Here is a 13937-nt window from a genome sequence, read left to right on the forward strand (position 1 = left end):
TTTTTCAGTACTTTCCTTTTGTTTTAATAAAATAAAATATATTATTAAAAAAAATCCACTGCCTCAGTTGCAAGAGCTTTACAGAAAGTGGCCGAAGGAAGAATTGTGCTTCCAGTGTACCGCTGAATTCTTTCAGGTTGAGAAACATTATTTTGGAAGGGGAAGCACTTCTCAACATAGCCCTCAGCCACTGCCCAAATCAGGCGCTGTGCATGTGGGTATTGGGGAGGGTAGCCAATAGGCCTGGAGAAAAATGCCCTGTCCCTTTAAAAGAGACCTCATGGGATATTAATTTACCAGCTAATATTATTACCTCTATGCAGAGCTTTTTTTCTGGGAAAAGAGGTGGTGGAACTCAGTGGGTTGTCCTCGGAGAAAATGATCACATGGCTGGTGGCCCCGCCCCCTGATTTCCAGTAAGAGGGGAGTTGAGATTGCCCTCTGCGCCGCTGAGAGGAGAGCATTCTCAACTCCCCTCTGTCTGGAGATTCGGGGGTGGGGCCACCAGCCATGTGACCATTTTCAAGAGGTTCCGGAACTCCTTTCCACCACGTTCCAGCTGAAAAAAAGCCCTGCCTCTATGCCATGGAAACTGCCCTCTTCAGTTACAAGGACAGGACATTTTTCTTCAGGCCTATTGCCAACCTTATAGTTCAGGGTAACCAGTAATTCATGTGTGACTGTAATAGTGTCAGCATACAGGGTGGAGACTCTAGACCCAGCCCATATACTTTGCAATGTGTGAATTGCTGGTATACTCCCCAACGACCCATCAAAATAGCTCCTTGTAGGATGCATTTGGTTTGATGGCTTGAGAGATGGGCAGAACTCATAAAGGAATGGTTGGATCACCAGGAGTCTTTTGCTTCCTGGTTGTAATTTTCTTATTTAAACAATAAACAGTAAGCATAAAAGATAAGAAAAAGCACAGCAATATAAAAAACCACACTAACAGTACATATAAACATGAAAAAACAAACAGGATGAGCAACTAATAATAAAAAAAAGAAAACACAACTTAGAGAAGTAGGAAAAAGAGGGGCGGGGGGAGAGAAAAAAAAACTAAACTAGAAGTTGAGTTCCAAGTTTCACTTATTCTGTTGAACATAAGAGCCTTCTTTTTTTCAGTTGTTTGTGATTCTTAATCCATAAATCCAGGTGTCATTAAATCATTATCTTTTTCATGTAAAAAGTCAAGGGGGCGGGGGGCGGGTGTCATTTGCTTCCAAAACAAATTTGAATGAAGTGTGATTAATAAAACGTTGTTGAAAAAACAGACTAGGTTATGGAACAATGTATCTCCCTATACTTCATACAATACATGTTTATGTATCTGGTTTCATATTTTTGGCACTATTAGAGGCCGGCAGTGTTAATGTGTTAGAGAACAAACAGTGCAGAGAATGAAAAAGTAATGAGAAATGGGTTATCTAGGATGGTGACTTGAATCTAATGAAAAATGCACAATTAATTATATGATTGAAAGACACTGTGGACACAAACACAGATTTGGTTCATGCGAAATACCTTTTTCTTTGTGAATATGGAAGACATTCTTATTGTTTAATGATCAAAAGAAATCACACACGCGTCTTCTTTCATCATTTGTCTTTTGTGAATTTTTCCCATTTTATTATTTGGGGTTTAGCTGAAATTTAATTGGATTATGGGGAGAGAGAGAACATAAGTAGCACTTGTAATATGTATACCCCGATGGAAACGGAGGCGTATCTCTAAATGCATCAATATCTAGGATGGATTCATATTAGTAAACTTTAATTAGGCCTGTTTTTAAGCTCTTTGGTTCATAAATCCTGTTAAAAATGAGCACAGCGGGCACGTACATAAAACAAAAATCCTAATAATTTATAATATCAGCATTCATGTAACATTTTCAAATATTTGGAGTGCTTTAAAGTGTTATCAGGAGCACATGAACACATTTAGCTGCCTTCTCCTGAGTCAGGCCATTGGTCTATCAAGGTCGTTCTTGTCTTCTCTGACTAGCAGAAGCTCTCCAAGGTCTCAGGTTGAGCTCTTTCATCTCACCTGTGAGACCTGATCCTTTTTTAACTGACGATGCCAGGGATTAGACCTGGGATCTGTTGAACGCAAAGCACACTTGGCATGTGCAATGCTCATACAATCCAAATTTTACCAAATTTGATACAAGAAATGATAAAACCGTACAGTACAAACAAGAAAGGGATTAAAACTAAGCCATAAAAGACATTATCAAAACCACTCTTGGCAAATTGTGGTATTTTCAACCATCTGGGGAAAAAAACTGGCGATTCTGACTGATGGCTGAAGCACGTAGAAACTACATGGATTGTATGATGAAAATGATTTTTGGACCTGCACATCTGTGCCCTTGAAAAAGTTTCTAGTGGTAGTGGTAGTAGTAGTAAAGGTTTATTGTGTTTAGCCAAAGGCCATTACAAGTCACGAATAACAAGAATAAAAACAGAAATGTGTTTGAATAAAATTGATGCGACATGAGCAAAAGAGTAAAATTTAAAACTAAATAAAACCAATAAACCATTTTCAGTTGTCAAATTCAGATAAGACAATAAAAGTAAACACAGTTAATAACAGTACAAATCCACAATATTCAGTGTTAATTTAATCCCTGAAGCACAGCATTAGCCCGTATTTTTTTTGCAGCCAGGGCATATAAAGCCATTTTGTAGGATGTATTAGCATCAGAATCAGCTAGTAGAACTACAATCTTCTCGGAATCTGAGTGGGTACAAACAGGGCCGTTGCCAGCATTTCTGGTGCCTGAGGCGAGAAACCTGTTCTGCGCGCATGCGAGCTCCAACCCTGTGCAATGACATTGCTCATGACATCATCACACAGGAGCATCTCCCCCGCCTGAGGTGGGCAGCAGTGGCAAAGGGGCGGAGAGGCGAGTGGGGACACAGCCAGTGTCCTCATTCGCCTCCCTACTTGCTGGCGTGCTGCTGGGGCACCGGTTTGCCGGCAGCCGAGCCGAGCCGAGGCAGGCAGCAGCAGCGAAGGGGCGGAGAGGCAAGTGGGGTGGCCCACTTCCTCATTTGCCTCACCACTTGCTGCCATGCCGCCAGGGTGCCCAGCTTGCCAGGAGCCGAGCTGAGGCGGGCAGCAGCAGCGAAGGGGCGGAGAGGCAAGTGGGGTGGCCGCTTCCCCACTTGCCTCCCCACTTGCTGCTGCGCTGCCGGGGCACCCAGCTTGCCAGGAGCCGAGCCGAGCTGGGCAGCAGCAGCGAAGGGGTGGAGAGGTGAGCGGGGACGGTGCCTCCTTCTAAGTTCAGCGCTCGAGGCAATTGCCCCCATTGCCTCAATTGGCAATTGGCCCTGGGTACAAAGGTTGGACAACGGCCGTTTCCACATGTTGTTAAAGCAACGGGCTTCTTACTCAATGCTGGTGGTTTTTTTAAAAAAAATCTTTATTTTTGACAATTTTCATATTTTTAAATACATCTAACACAATGAAACAAAACAAGCAAACACACTAACAAGTAACCTCAAAGGCAAGTATAACAGTTTTACAGATTCCAGATGTCTCCGATTTCAAAGCGGAAGCAGGCAGTTTGTCTTTCGTCTGATCAGCATCCTTGACCCGGCACAGGAAAGAGTGCAAAATCCCGGTCTCAGAAAAGATGCTGATCGAACAAAAGACAAACTGCCTGCTCCTGCTTTGAAATCGGAGGCATCTGGAATCTGTTAAAAAACTCGCCAGCATTGAGTAAGTAGCCTGTTGCTTTAACAACATGTGGAAACGGCTAACATATCAGAAAGAAATTTGGTCCTCGGTTGGGCATACAACGGGCAATTAAGAATATAATGAGGTAAGTCCTCAATTGTGGATGTTCCACAGGGACAAAAGTGCCGGTCCTTCGATATTTGACTGAAGCAGCCTGCAAAAACTGTGGTTGGCATTGTTTCAAAGCGTAGGGATGAGAAGGCTGCTCTAAGATTGTAGTTTGCAATACTAAGTAAGATGCTCTAGAATGATTGCCCTTGAAGAGTTTGAACAAAGAGGCTGACTGACAGTTCAGGACCGTGAAAAAGTTTCTAATGAAATGCGCTGTTTACATTGCCGGTCCACCATTGGGCAGGGACCCGGGGATCAGCAGCTGTGCTCCCTGAATATACGGCCCTATTTTAAGAAGAAAACAATTGTGTCATTTCAAGTTTTTCTTCACCGGAGACCCTTATGTTTACTAAGAAGGAAAAATACCTGCTTTTTTTTAAAAAAAAAAAGGGGGAAAAAAACATTAATTACACAACTGGACAATTCACTCCTTTGCAGAACGGCTATTGACTTTTTATATGGCTTTGTGAAATATTTATGGAATGATCTGATCATTGTATTTGTTTTCTTAGTACAAGTTTGTATGAAGAGTATAGATAACTTGAGATATGAATTATTTATGTTATATGCACTGTCACTTTACATTTATATTAACTTGACAATTATAAGGATTGTGAATTTCTTTTTTTTTTGGATATTGTAGTTGGTTTCTAGCCCAGATTGTGGTTTCCCCACCCTGTATCCTGGTCTTGGCGCCGGGCCAGCCTCTTTTCTTTGCCTTTGGCTTGAGATTGTAATTTGCAAGCAAACAGATGGGCGATTGAGCGTTCTTGAGGAGAACATGGAGAAGAGTGAACCCATACAACAAAAGAATGCACCAGGAAAAGCCAGTCATCCCTAATGATAACAAAAAGAAGAAAACGTTCCACTTGATAAACAATTATGGACGTCTCAACCTGTCACTGTTCCAGTTTCCTAGACTACAGGATGTACCAGAGCCAGTAGAAATCCATGGAATAATAGCTCAAGTCTGACTCGGGATCCATGAATAGTTTCTGTATGTCCTACTTTCCAAATTGAATCCGGATGCCATTTGTAGCCAGAGCTTTGTGTCCTTGATACGTCACTTAGTTTATCTAGACACTCCAATGACATCTCAACGATCTGTGAGCAGTTTGTTTGTTAGTCTTCTACTTTTAATAGGACAGAAAACTGGCAAGAGAAGAAAAGGGGTTTTGCTATTCTGTACCTGAATAGGTTTTTTTAAAACAACACTTTGTTTTTGGTGGCAACCAAGCAAATGTTCTTTAGAATTCAGCAAAGTACATAATTACGCGTGAACCCCAAGCTTTTTGAGTGAACTTTTCAAGTAAATCTCTTTCTACGCTTAGACCTGGACATTTTTTAAAAAGATAATCAGTTATATTTGAAAAATCAATGCAGGGAAGATGATGAAAGGATCGTCCAGAAGTAGATTTGAATGCGAGTAATATGGGAAAATAGGATCACACATACTGGCCCTGATTCAGCCATAACTGATGTTCAGCAAAACTTCCAGATCAAAACTCTGCATCCAAGCCAGGGCTTTTTTTCAGCAGGAACGCGGTGGAACGGAGTTCCGGCACCTCTTGAAAATGGTCACATGGTCGGTGGCCCCGCCCCCTGATTTCCAGACAGAGAGGAGTTTAGATCGCCCTCTGCGCCATGGCGCAGAGGGCAATCTAAACTCCCCTCTGTCTGGAGATCAGGGGGCGGGGCCACCGACCATGTGACCATTTTTGCAGAGGGTGATTTAAATTTTAACCCCCCCTTGTTCCAGCTGACCCAAAGTGACATCATTGTGCGGTCCTGAGTTCCACCGCTGAGTTCCACCACCTGTTTTCCCAGAAAAAAAGCCCTGATCCAAGCCAATGCAGTACTTCGGAAAGACAAGAGACATCAGCACAGTCCTCACAGATAGCATCATCATGATCTGTGTGTAACTCTATTGATTGGTAAATATCCAATCAATATCCAGAACTTATTGTTCTGGGGGACCTCAACATCCATGCTGAGTGTTCAAAGTCAGGCCCGGCTCAGGAATTGATAGCTTCCCTGGCAACCCTGTGTCTCTCGCAAACTGTGACAGGCCCTACTCATGAAGGAGGCCACACCTTAGACTTAATATTTTGCACTGAGCCTTTAAGAGAAAACCTTGTTTCAACATTGGAGGTTCGGCCTGAACCATGGTCAGACTATCATCTGCTGAAGGCAAAAGTTAATATAGCCCCAACTCCCTGCAAAATTGGGGGTCCAGTTAAAATGATTCGCCCACTAAGGCTCATGGACCCTTCTAGGTTCCACAATGACTTGGGGGTTTTTAAAATCCCAGACACATGCCCTGTGTTAGCTGCTGTAGGAATGTGGAATGCAAAGCTCCTTGAAGCTATTGACACCATTGCTCCTGATCGGCCGTTCCGGCCCTTAGGACGGACACTAGCCCCATGGTTTAGCATGAAGCTGGCTGACTTAAAGAGGGTTGGAAGATGTTTAGAAAGGCACTGGAGAAAAACTCACAAAGAAGCAGACAGAATATGCTACAGAACTCACTGGAGGACCTATGAAGTGGAAACGAAAGCGGCAAAGAAACGTTATTTTTCGGCAACTATTGCGTTGGCTAGTTCACAACCATCCCAATTGTTTAAGATATCCAGACACCTCCTAACACCTAAATCTGAACCTTTACAGTCCCAAGAACAGACGATTAACTGCGAGGCCTTTGCTAAGTTTTTTGCTGATAAAATAGCATGAATATGCTCTGATCTAGATGCTAGCTGCAATGCAAGTGAGATAGACGAAATGACAAATACACCATTCAGCTTATATTTGGACTGCTTTGAACCAATCACTATGACAGATCTTAACAAGATCTTGATGTCTATGAAAACCACTACTTGTGCACTCGATCCTTGCCCAGCCTGGCTCTTAACCTCAAGTAAGAACCACATAAATGAGCCACTGAGGTCTATTGTAAATCAATCGCTAACTCAGGGCAGCTTTCCCCGACAGCTCAAACAGGCGGTTATTTGTCCGCGACTTAAAAAACTATCGCTAGACAAAAAGGATGTGGCCAATTATCGCCCAGTCTCTAATCTGCCCTTTCTGGACAAAGTGATTGAGAAAGCAGTAGCTGACCAACTCCAGACCTCCTTGGATAACTCTAGTGCTCTGGACCCTTTCCAATCAGGCTTCAGACCAGGGCATGGGACAGAGACAGCACTAGTAGCATTAGTGGATGATCTCTGTCTGAATATAGACAAAGGCCAGGCCTCCTTACTGCTTCTATTGGATCTGTCTGCAGCCTTTGATACAGTAGACCATGCCATCCTGTTGAGGCGTTTAGAAACAGAAGTGGGCTTCAAAGGATGTGCCCTGGACTGGCTTAAATCATTTCTCTTGGAGTGGACTCAAAAGGTTGCCGTCGGAGATCAGCTATCTCCAGAATGGGAATTATCTTGTGGGGTCCCGCAGGGTGCAAGCTTATCTCCCATGTTATTCAACCTCTACGTAAAACCTTTAGGAGAACTCATTCACAGCTATGGAGCTGGATGTCATCAATATGTAGATGACACCCAACTCTATATCTCACTATTCAGGTCCCCGCAGGATGCAGTGGAAATCTTAGATTGCTGCCCAACAGCTGTGGTGAAATGGTTGAAAAACAACAAATTGAAATTTAACCCAGACAAGACTGAAGTGATGCTTTTGGGAAGGCAGAGATCTTGAAGGACATTGTACCCCCCACTTTCGATGGGAGTTCGTCTGACCCTTGCAGATTCAGTCAAGAGCCTAGGGGTTATACTGGATCCAGCATTATTACTAGAAAAACAAGTTAAGGCAGAGGCAGAAAATGCTTTCTACAACCTCACTCTAGCCTGGAAGATGGCTTCTTATCTTGACACAGCTGACCTGGCCGCTTGGATCCATGCTATGGTAACATCAAGGCTTGACTAATGTAATCACTATACATTGGCCACTCCAACTAAGTTAACTAGGAGGCTCCAATTAGCGCAAAATGCTGCAGCTCGATTGTTATCAGGAGCGAGCAGGAGCATGAACGTCACTCCTATCCTACTGTTGCTCCACTGGCTACCCATCATTTACCATGCTCAGTTCACGAAATTAGTTATTACATACAAAGTTCTTCACGGCTTTGGTACGGCATACCTATGGGACTGCCTCCCTCCCTATGTTCCTCCACAGCAGCTTTGCTCATCTGAGCTGGGTGTCCTGCAGGTGCCAGGCTGCACACAGGTAAAGTCAGCAGCAGCCCGTACAAGGGCTTTCTCTGTGGTGGCCCCTATCCTGTGGAATGACCTGCCTGAGGAAGTCAGAAGAGCCCCCACACTCCTGGCTTTCCGTAAACGATGCAAAACCGAACTATTCAAAAAGGTTTTTTTCCTCAATTGGGAGGGCTGCATTGTAGGGATGGGGTCTCAGATGCTTCACTAACGAGGTGGGGATCATAGACTTCATCACTATTTTTGCCTTATATATTATCTGCTGCTTTAAATATGTACTCCTATGTACAACCAGTGCTCCATGTTGTCTAATGTTAGTCCTAGAATTGATTATGTTTTGCTCCAGTATTTTTTCTACTCTGTCTTGGATCCTTGCAAATGCGATGTCTTTTAAACTTGTATCTGTTTACCTTAGGGCAGGGCTTTTTTTTCAGCAGGAACGCGGTGGAACGGAGTTTCGGAACCTCTTGAAAATGGTCACATGGCTGGTGGCCCCGCCCCCTGACCTCCAGACAGAGGGCAGTTTAGAGTGCCCTCCGTGCCGCTCGGCGGCACGGAGGGCACTCTAAAATGCCCTCTGTCTGGAGGTCAGGGGGCGGGGCCACCAGCCATGTGACCATTTTCTCCAAGGGCAACCCTCTCTGAGTTCCACCACCTCTTTTCCCAGAAAAAAGCCCTGCCTTAGGGTATTGTATTGAAATGTACTTGATACTGATTGTATTAACCTCATACTGTGTAATCTACCTTGAGTCTCAGTGAGAAAGGCGGACTATAAATGATGCAAATAAATAAATAAATAAATAAATAAATATCCCTACCAGTAATTTACATGCTGAACGAGTTTCTTCTCTCTCTCCCCGCCATCCCTGTGACCTTCTTGAAGTCACGAGTTGAATAGCAAGGGAATGGGATCAGAGGGAGAACAAAATGCTTCTGAGTAAAGTCCACTGTCATTAAATTTCCAGTTTGGATTGGTTGCAAAGGTCAGTATATTTGCCATGAGTTTTGATCAGTTACCATCCAACTACACTTTTCTGGTCTGAATACATTCTAAGAAAAATACTATATGGGTTCATGTCTTTTATATCACTCTTGTTTCATAATGATAGTAAAACTCGAAGTGATTTGTGAGTGGGTACCTGGAAGGAAGCAGCACAGGGGAACACTGGCAGAGAAAAGGAAACTTCGGCTGGTAGCCATTTTGGTGGCTGTTATTAAGTAAAGTTGCTTGTTCCACAGGCTAAAATCTCCAGTGGCATCCTTGCTGTGAAGTCTGCAGCAAATAATACATCTTCCATCCGGCCACAAATCCGGCTGTGTGAATAAAACATTTTATGACTCCCTTCCCAACTGTTCACTGTTGTACGGATTCTTTCTCAGCTTAGCATGTCAAGATTTCACCATGCTATTTAATAGCTTCTGTTCTTCAGCAGTGCATTGCAGAGGGTCAAGAAGGTCAAGCATGATTTGTGCACTCCAGCATGTGTGACAAGTCAGTGTTCCCTGTGATGGCCCTCAAATACCACATTACCCACCAATGGCCTTCTGAAGTTGTCATGCCCCCACACCCTGAAGAAGATTGATTGTTCGTGATCTCCATTTGAGATGCTTCTATTGTAGCCTGTCTTCTCTTCCAGCTCACATATCTCACCCCTGGGCAGCGGGATGGTATAATAGATGTTCAGTGTGCCTTAAGGGGTTAAAAGATTAATGTTCTACAAAGGGTATCAAGCAAGCTGCGTTTTTTAGGAGCTAGACTGGTATCTGTTGTATTACATTTCACTAAGATGTTTTTAAAAGTAAATTGTGAAAGAGAATATAATACTGGGGGGAGGAGGCATTTCAAAGAAAATCCAAGGGAGCCCTTGTTTATAGTGTTTAACCATTTAGGGTTAGTTTACTGCTTGTATGTTAGATAAAATGCATGCTTTTAAAAAAACCACACACATTTTTCAATAGAAAAGGATAGAAATAAATATGGCCTACTATGACTATTATTACCAGTATAATATTTTAGCTTATGTGGGAAGTAGAGTTCATCCTACCTCTGCTTTCATCTCACCAGGGCTTTTTTTCAGCTGGAACGCAGTGGAATGGAGTTCTGGAACCTCTTGAAAATGGTCACATGGCTGGTGGCTCCGCCCCCTGATCTCCAGAATGTCAGAGTGTCAGTTTGCTAGTCAGTTCTCAAGCCATAGCTACTCCATGTTCTCATGTTATAATCTGTAGCTGCTTAGTTCTCTCCCTCCAGGCCCAGGTGCTGTCCAGGCTGCATATATCCATGGGAACAAAGAATTCTTATCAACCCGTTCTGGCCGACCTTGACGTCCTCACCTTCCCAGGCCTTCTAGACAGGACTAAGGGGGGAGGCTGGGAATGGGTGTTTGAAGTGTTGTTACTTTCATTTTGTGTGTCATTCTCAACAAAGCTTTCGTTCAGCCAAGGCTTTTCTAGTCCTTGGAATATGGCTACTTGTATCCTGAGCATTGTCTTTCAATAAACCTTTTGGAATCAAGAAACTTTGTGCTTCTTGCAGAAGGGGGGAGACGAACTCTAGATAACTGGGATTCCATAGTCTGACACAGACAGAGGGGAGTTGAGATTGCCCTCCACGGCGCTCCAGCGGCGTGGGGGGCAATCTCAACTCCCCTCTGTCTGGAGATCAGGGGGCGGGGCCACCAGCCATGTGGCCATTTTTTCCAAGGGCAACCCACTGAATTCCACCACCTCTTTTCCCAGAAAAAAAGCCCTGCATCTCACCAAGTGCCTTGGAGCAAGTCTAGGGTTGCTGTCACCAGCTTGGGAAATTCCTGGAGATTTGGAGGCATTGCCTGGGGAATGGCAGAATTTGGGGGAGGAGATCAGCAGGAATATGATGCCATGGAGTACACCCTCCGAAGCTTCTGTCTCCAGGGGAAGTGCTGGAGAAGCAAGTAAGAACCTGACATGACTTTCTTGAGAGGTTCAAGATGTCAGTCCTTGGCAAGTGAATCCCCAAGTTCTCCACAGCAATCACACAGGTGGTTTGGTTGAAGTAACTTTTATTAGAGATCTATCAGGTTCAAGGTGCTCAGACAGTGGAACTGGCAGAAATGACGTGTTGAGGGAAAGCCTGGTTAGTTATAGGTTGAAGTCTTGCCCCAGGTTAGTAGCCCGTTGAAATTGTGGCGTGAACACCAGAGACAAAAAGTATCAGAGTTTAGACTATGATAGGCAACAATAGCAAGTTGGGGATGAAATCATTCATGTTCTCAGGGAAGATACAATTCAGACTAGTTGCATCTGGCCTCAAGGCTATGTTGGCTACAGAAGTGAAAGTGTTTAACTTCAAAGCAGAGATAACACACTGAACTTCCAAATAACAGGCACCGAAAGGTACTCAGAACTCTCCATAAGGTCAGAGGATTAATAGGTTGCACATAAGATACCCATGGCATGTCCTGCAGGCAAAGAAAAGAAAGAGGCTGCTCCTGTTCAAAACTGTATATAAAGAGAGAAAAAACTCACAGGAGCCACTATTCAAAACCCATTTGAATATATAATCACAGTCAAATATATTAATGCATTTACTACTCAATGTTATTGATCACAGTCAAATATATTAATGCATTTACTACTCAATATTATAAAGCATATATGAGCTATTCAATAAAGTTAGTTCAGGGTTTCCATCGTGTATAAATGTATGTTCTTTGGCCACGAGGAACAGCAGAGTCTTCACAAAGTCTTCTCAAACGAAAAATTACCAGGTATGGAACAGGTTCCAAAGCAAATTAGAAATTAGCCACGCCCAGTCTGGGGCCGGCTAAACTCAGATTTCGTCCCCTTCTTCAGGGGCATGGTTCATAACTGTTCCATTCACTATTATTCAATTTCAATTGGCAAAGACGCTTATTTTTCCCCCAGCACCTGGACGGCAGCAGTTGTGTCTTCTCACTGCTGCCGTCCAGGTGCTGGGGGAAAAATAAGCGTCTTTGCCAATTGAAATTGAATAATAGTGAATGGAACAGTTATGAACCACACCCCTGAAGAAGGGGACGAAATCTGAGTTTAGCCGGCCCCAGACTGGGCGTGGCTAATTTCTAATTTGCTTTGGAACCTGTTCCATACCTGGTAATTTTTCGTTTGAGAAGACTTTGTGAAGACTCTGCTGTTCCTCGTGGCCAAAGAACATACATTTATACACGATGGAAACCCTGGACTAACTTTATTGAATAGCTCATATATGCTTTATAATATTGAGTAGTAAATGCATTAATATATTTGACTGTGATCAATGACATGTCCTGCAGGCAGGCATACATGACACAAGTGTCAAACAGTGCTGTCCTAAGCATATATACCCTTCCGTGTCCATTGAGGAGGAAATGAATGGGAGCTGCCCAGGAGGAATGCTGTACTTTGGGGTGGCTCCTGTTCATTTCAATGGGACAGGTGCAGAAATATGTGCAAAAAACATCTTGGGATTGCAGACAACTGCGAGCTGCAAACTAGTTGGCAGTGTGATGCGGCTGCCAAAGGCCAACGTGATTTCTTGGCCATCTTCGTAGAAGCATGTTCACGTCATGAGGAGTGATAGTTCTTATCTATTCTGCACCATCAGCCTTTGTCAGGAGCTCTGTATCCTGTTTGGAGTGCCCCACTTTAGGAAATAGATCCAGAGGAGTTAGCCGTGTTAGTCTGTAGTAGCAAAATAAAAAAGAGTCCAGTAGCACCTTTAAGACTAACCGATTTTATTGTAGCATAAGCTTTCGAGAATCACAGTTCTCTTCATCAGATGCATGGAGGGAAAAAAGAAACTGGTCAGATATAGAGGGGGAGAGGGGAGGGCGGAGTAGATGCAAACAGCTCCTTCTGATATGGAGATGCAAACAGCTCCTTCTGATATGGAGATCAGTTTGCTTCTGTTGAGGAAATCAGTTACCTCTGATAATGAGATAACCATTCATAGTCCCTATTCAGTCCCAGCTTGACAGAGTAAAATTTACATATGAATTCCAATTCAGCAGCTTCCCGTTGGATTTTGTTTTTGAAAGGTTTCTGTTGAACTACAGTGACCTTTAAGTCTTTGATGGAATGTCCTGGTAGATTGAAGTGTTCTCCCACTGGTTTCTGGACGTTTCCATTTCTAATGTCAGATATGTGTCCATTTATTCTTTTGCGTAGAGGTTGGCTGGTTTGTCCAATGCCTACAGACAGCCCCCCAACCTTAAACAACTCCTCACTTACAATCATGAATCGGCTAGCAGAGTCACCAGCACAGGTACCAGGCCCTGCAACAGACCCAGATGCCATCTCTGCCCCTATATCTACCCAGGGAATACAATTACAGGATCCAATGGCATCAACTACACTGTCTCTGGCTCTTACAGCTGCTCATCCTCCCATGTGATATATGCCCTCATGTGCCAACAATGTCCATCTGTTCGGTACATTGGACAAACCAGCCAACCTCTACACAAAAGAATAAATGGACACAAATCTGACATTAGAAATGGAAACGTCCAGAAACCAGTGGGAGAACACTTCAATCTACCAGGACATTCCATCAAAGACTTAAAGGTCACTGTAGTTCAACAGAAACCTTTCAAAAACAAAATCCAACGGGAAGCTGCTGAATTGGAATTCATATGTAAATTTTACTCTGTCAGGCTGGGACTGAATAGGGACTATGAATGGTTATCTCATTATCAGAGGTAACTGATTTCCTCAACAGAAGCAAACTGATCTCCATATCAGAAGGAGCTGTTTGCATCTCCATATCAGAAGGAGCTGTTCGCATCTACTCTGCCCTCCCCTCCCCTCCTCTATATCTGACCAGTTTCTTTTTGCCCTCCATGCATCTGACGAAGAGAACTG

Source organism: Eublepharis macularius, chromosome 7, assembly GCF_028583425.1.
Source record: "Eublepharis macularius isolate TG4126 chromosome 7, MPM_Emac_v1.0, whole genome shotgun sequence".
In the NCBI taxonomy this organism is placed as follows: domain Eukaryota; kingdom Metazoa; phylum Chordata; class Lepidosauria; order Squamata; family Eublepharidae; genus Eublepharis; species Eublepharis macularius.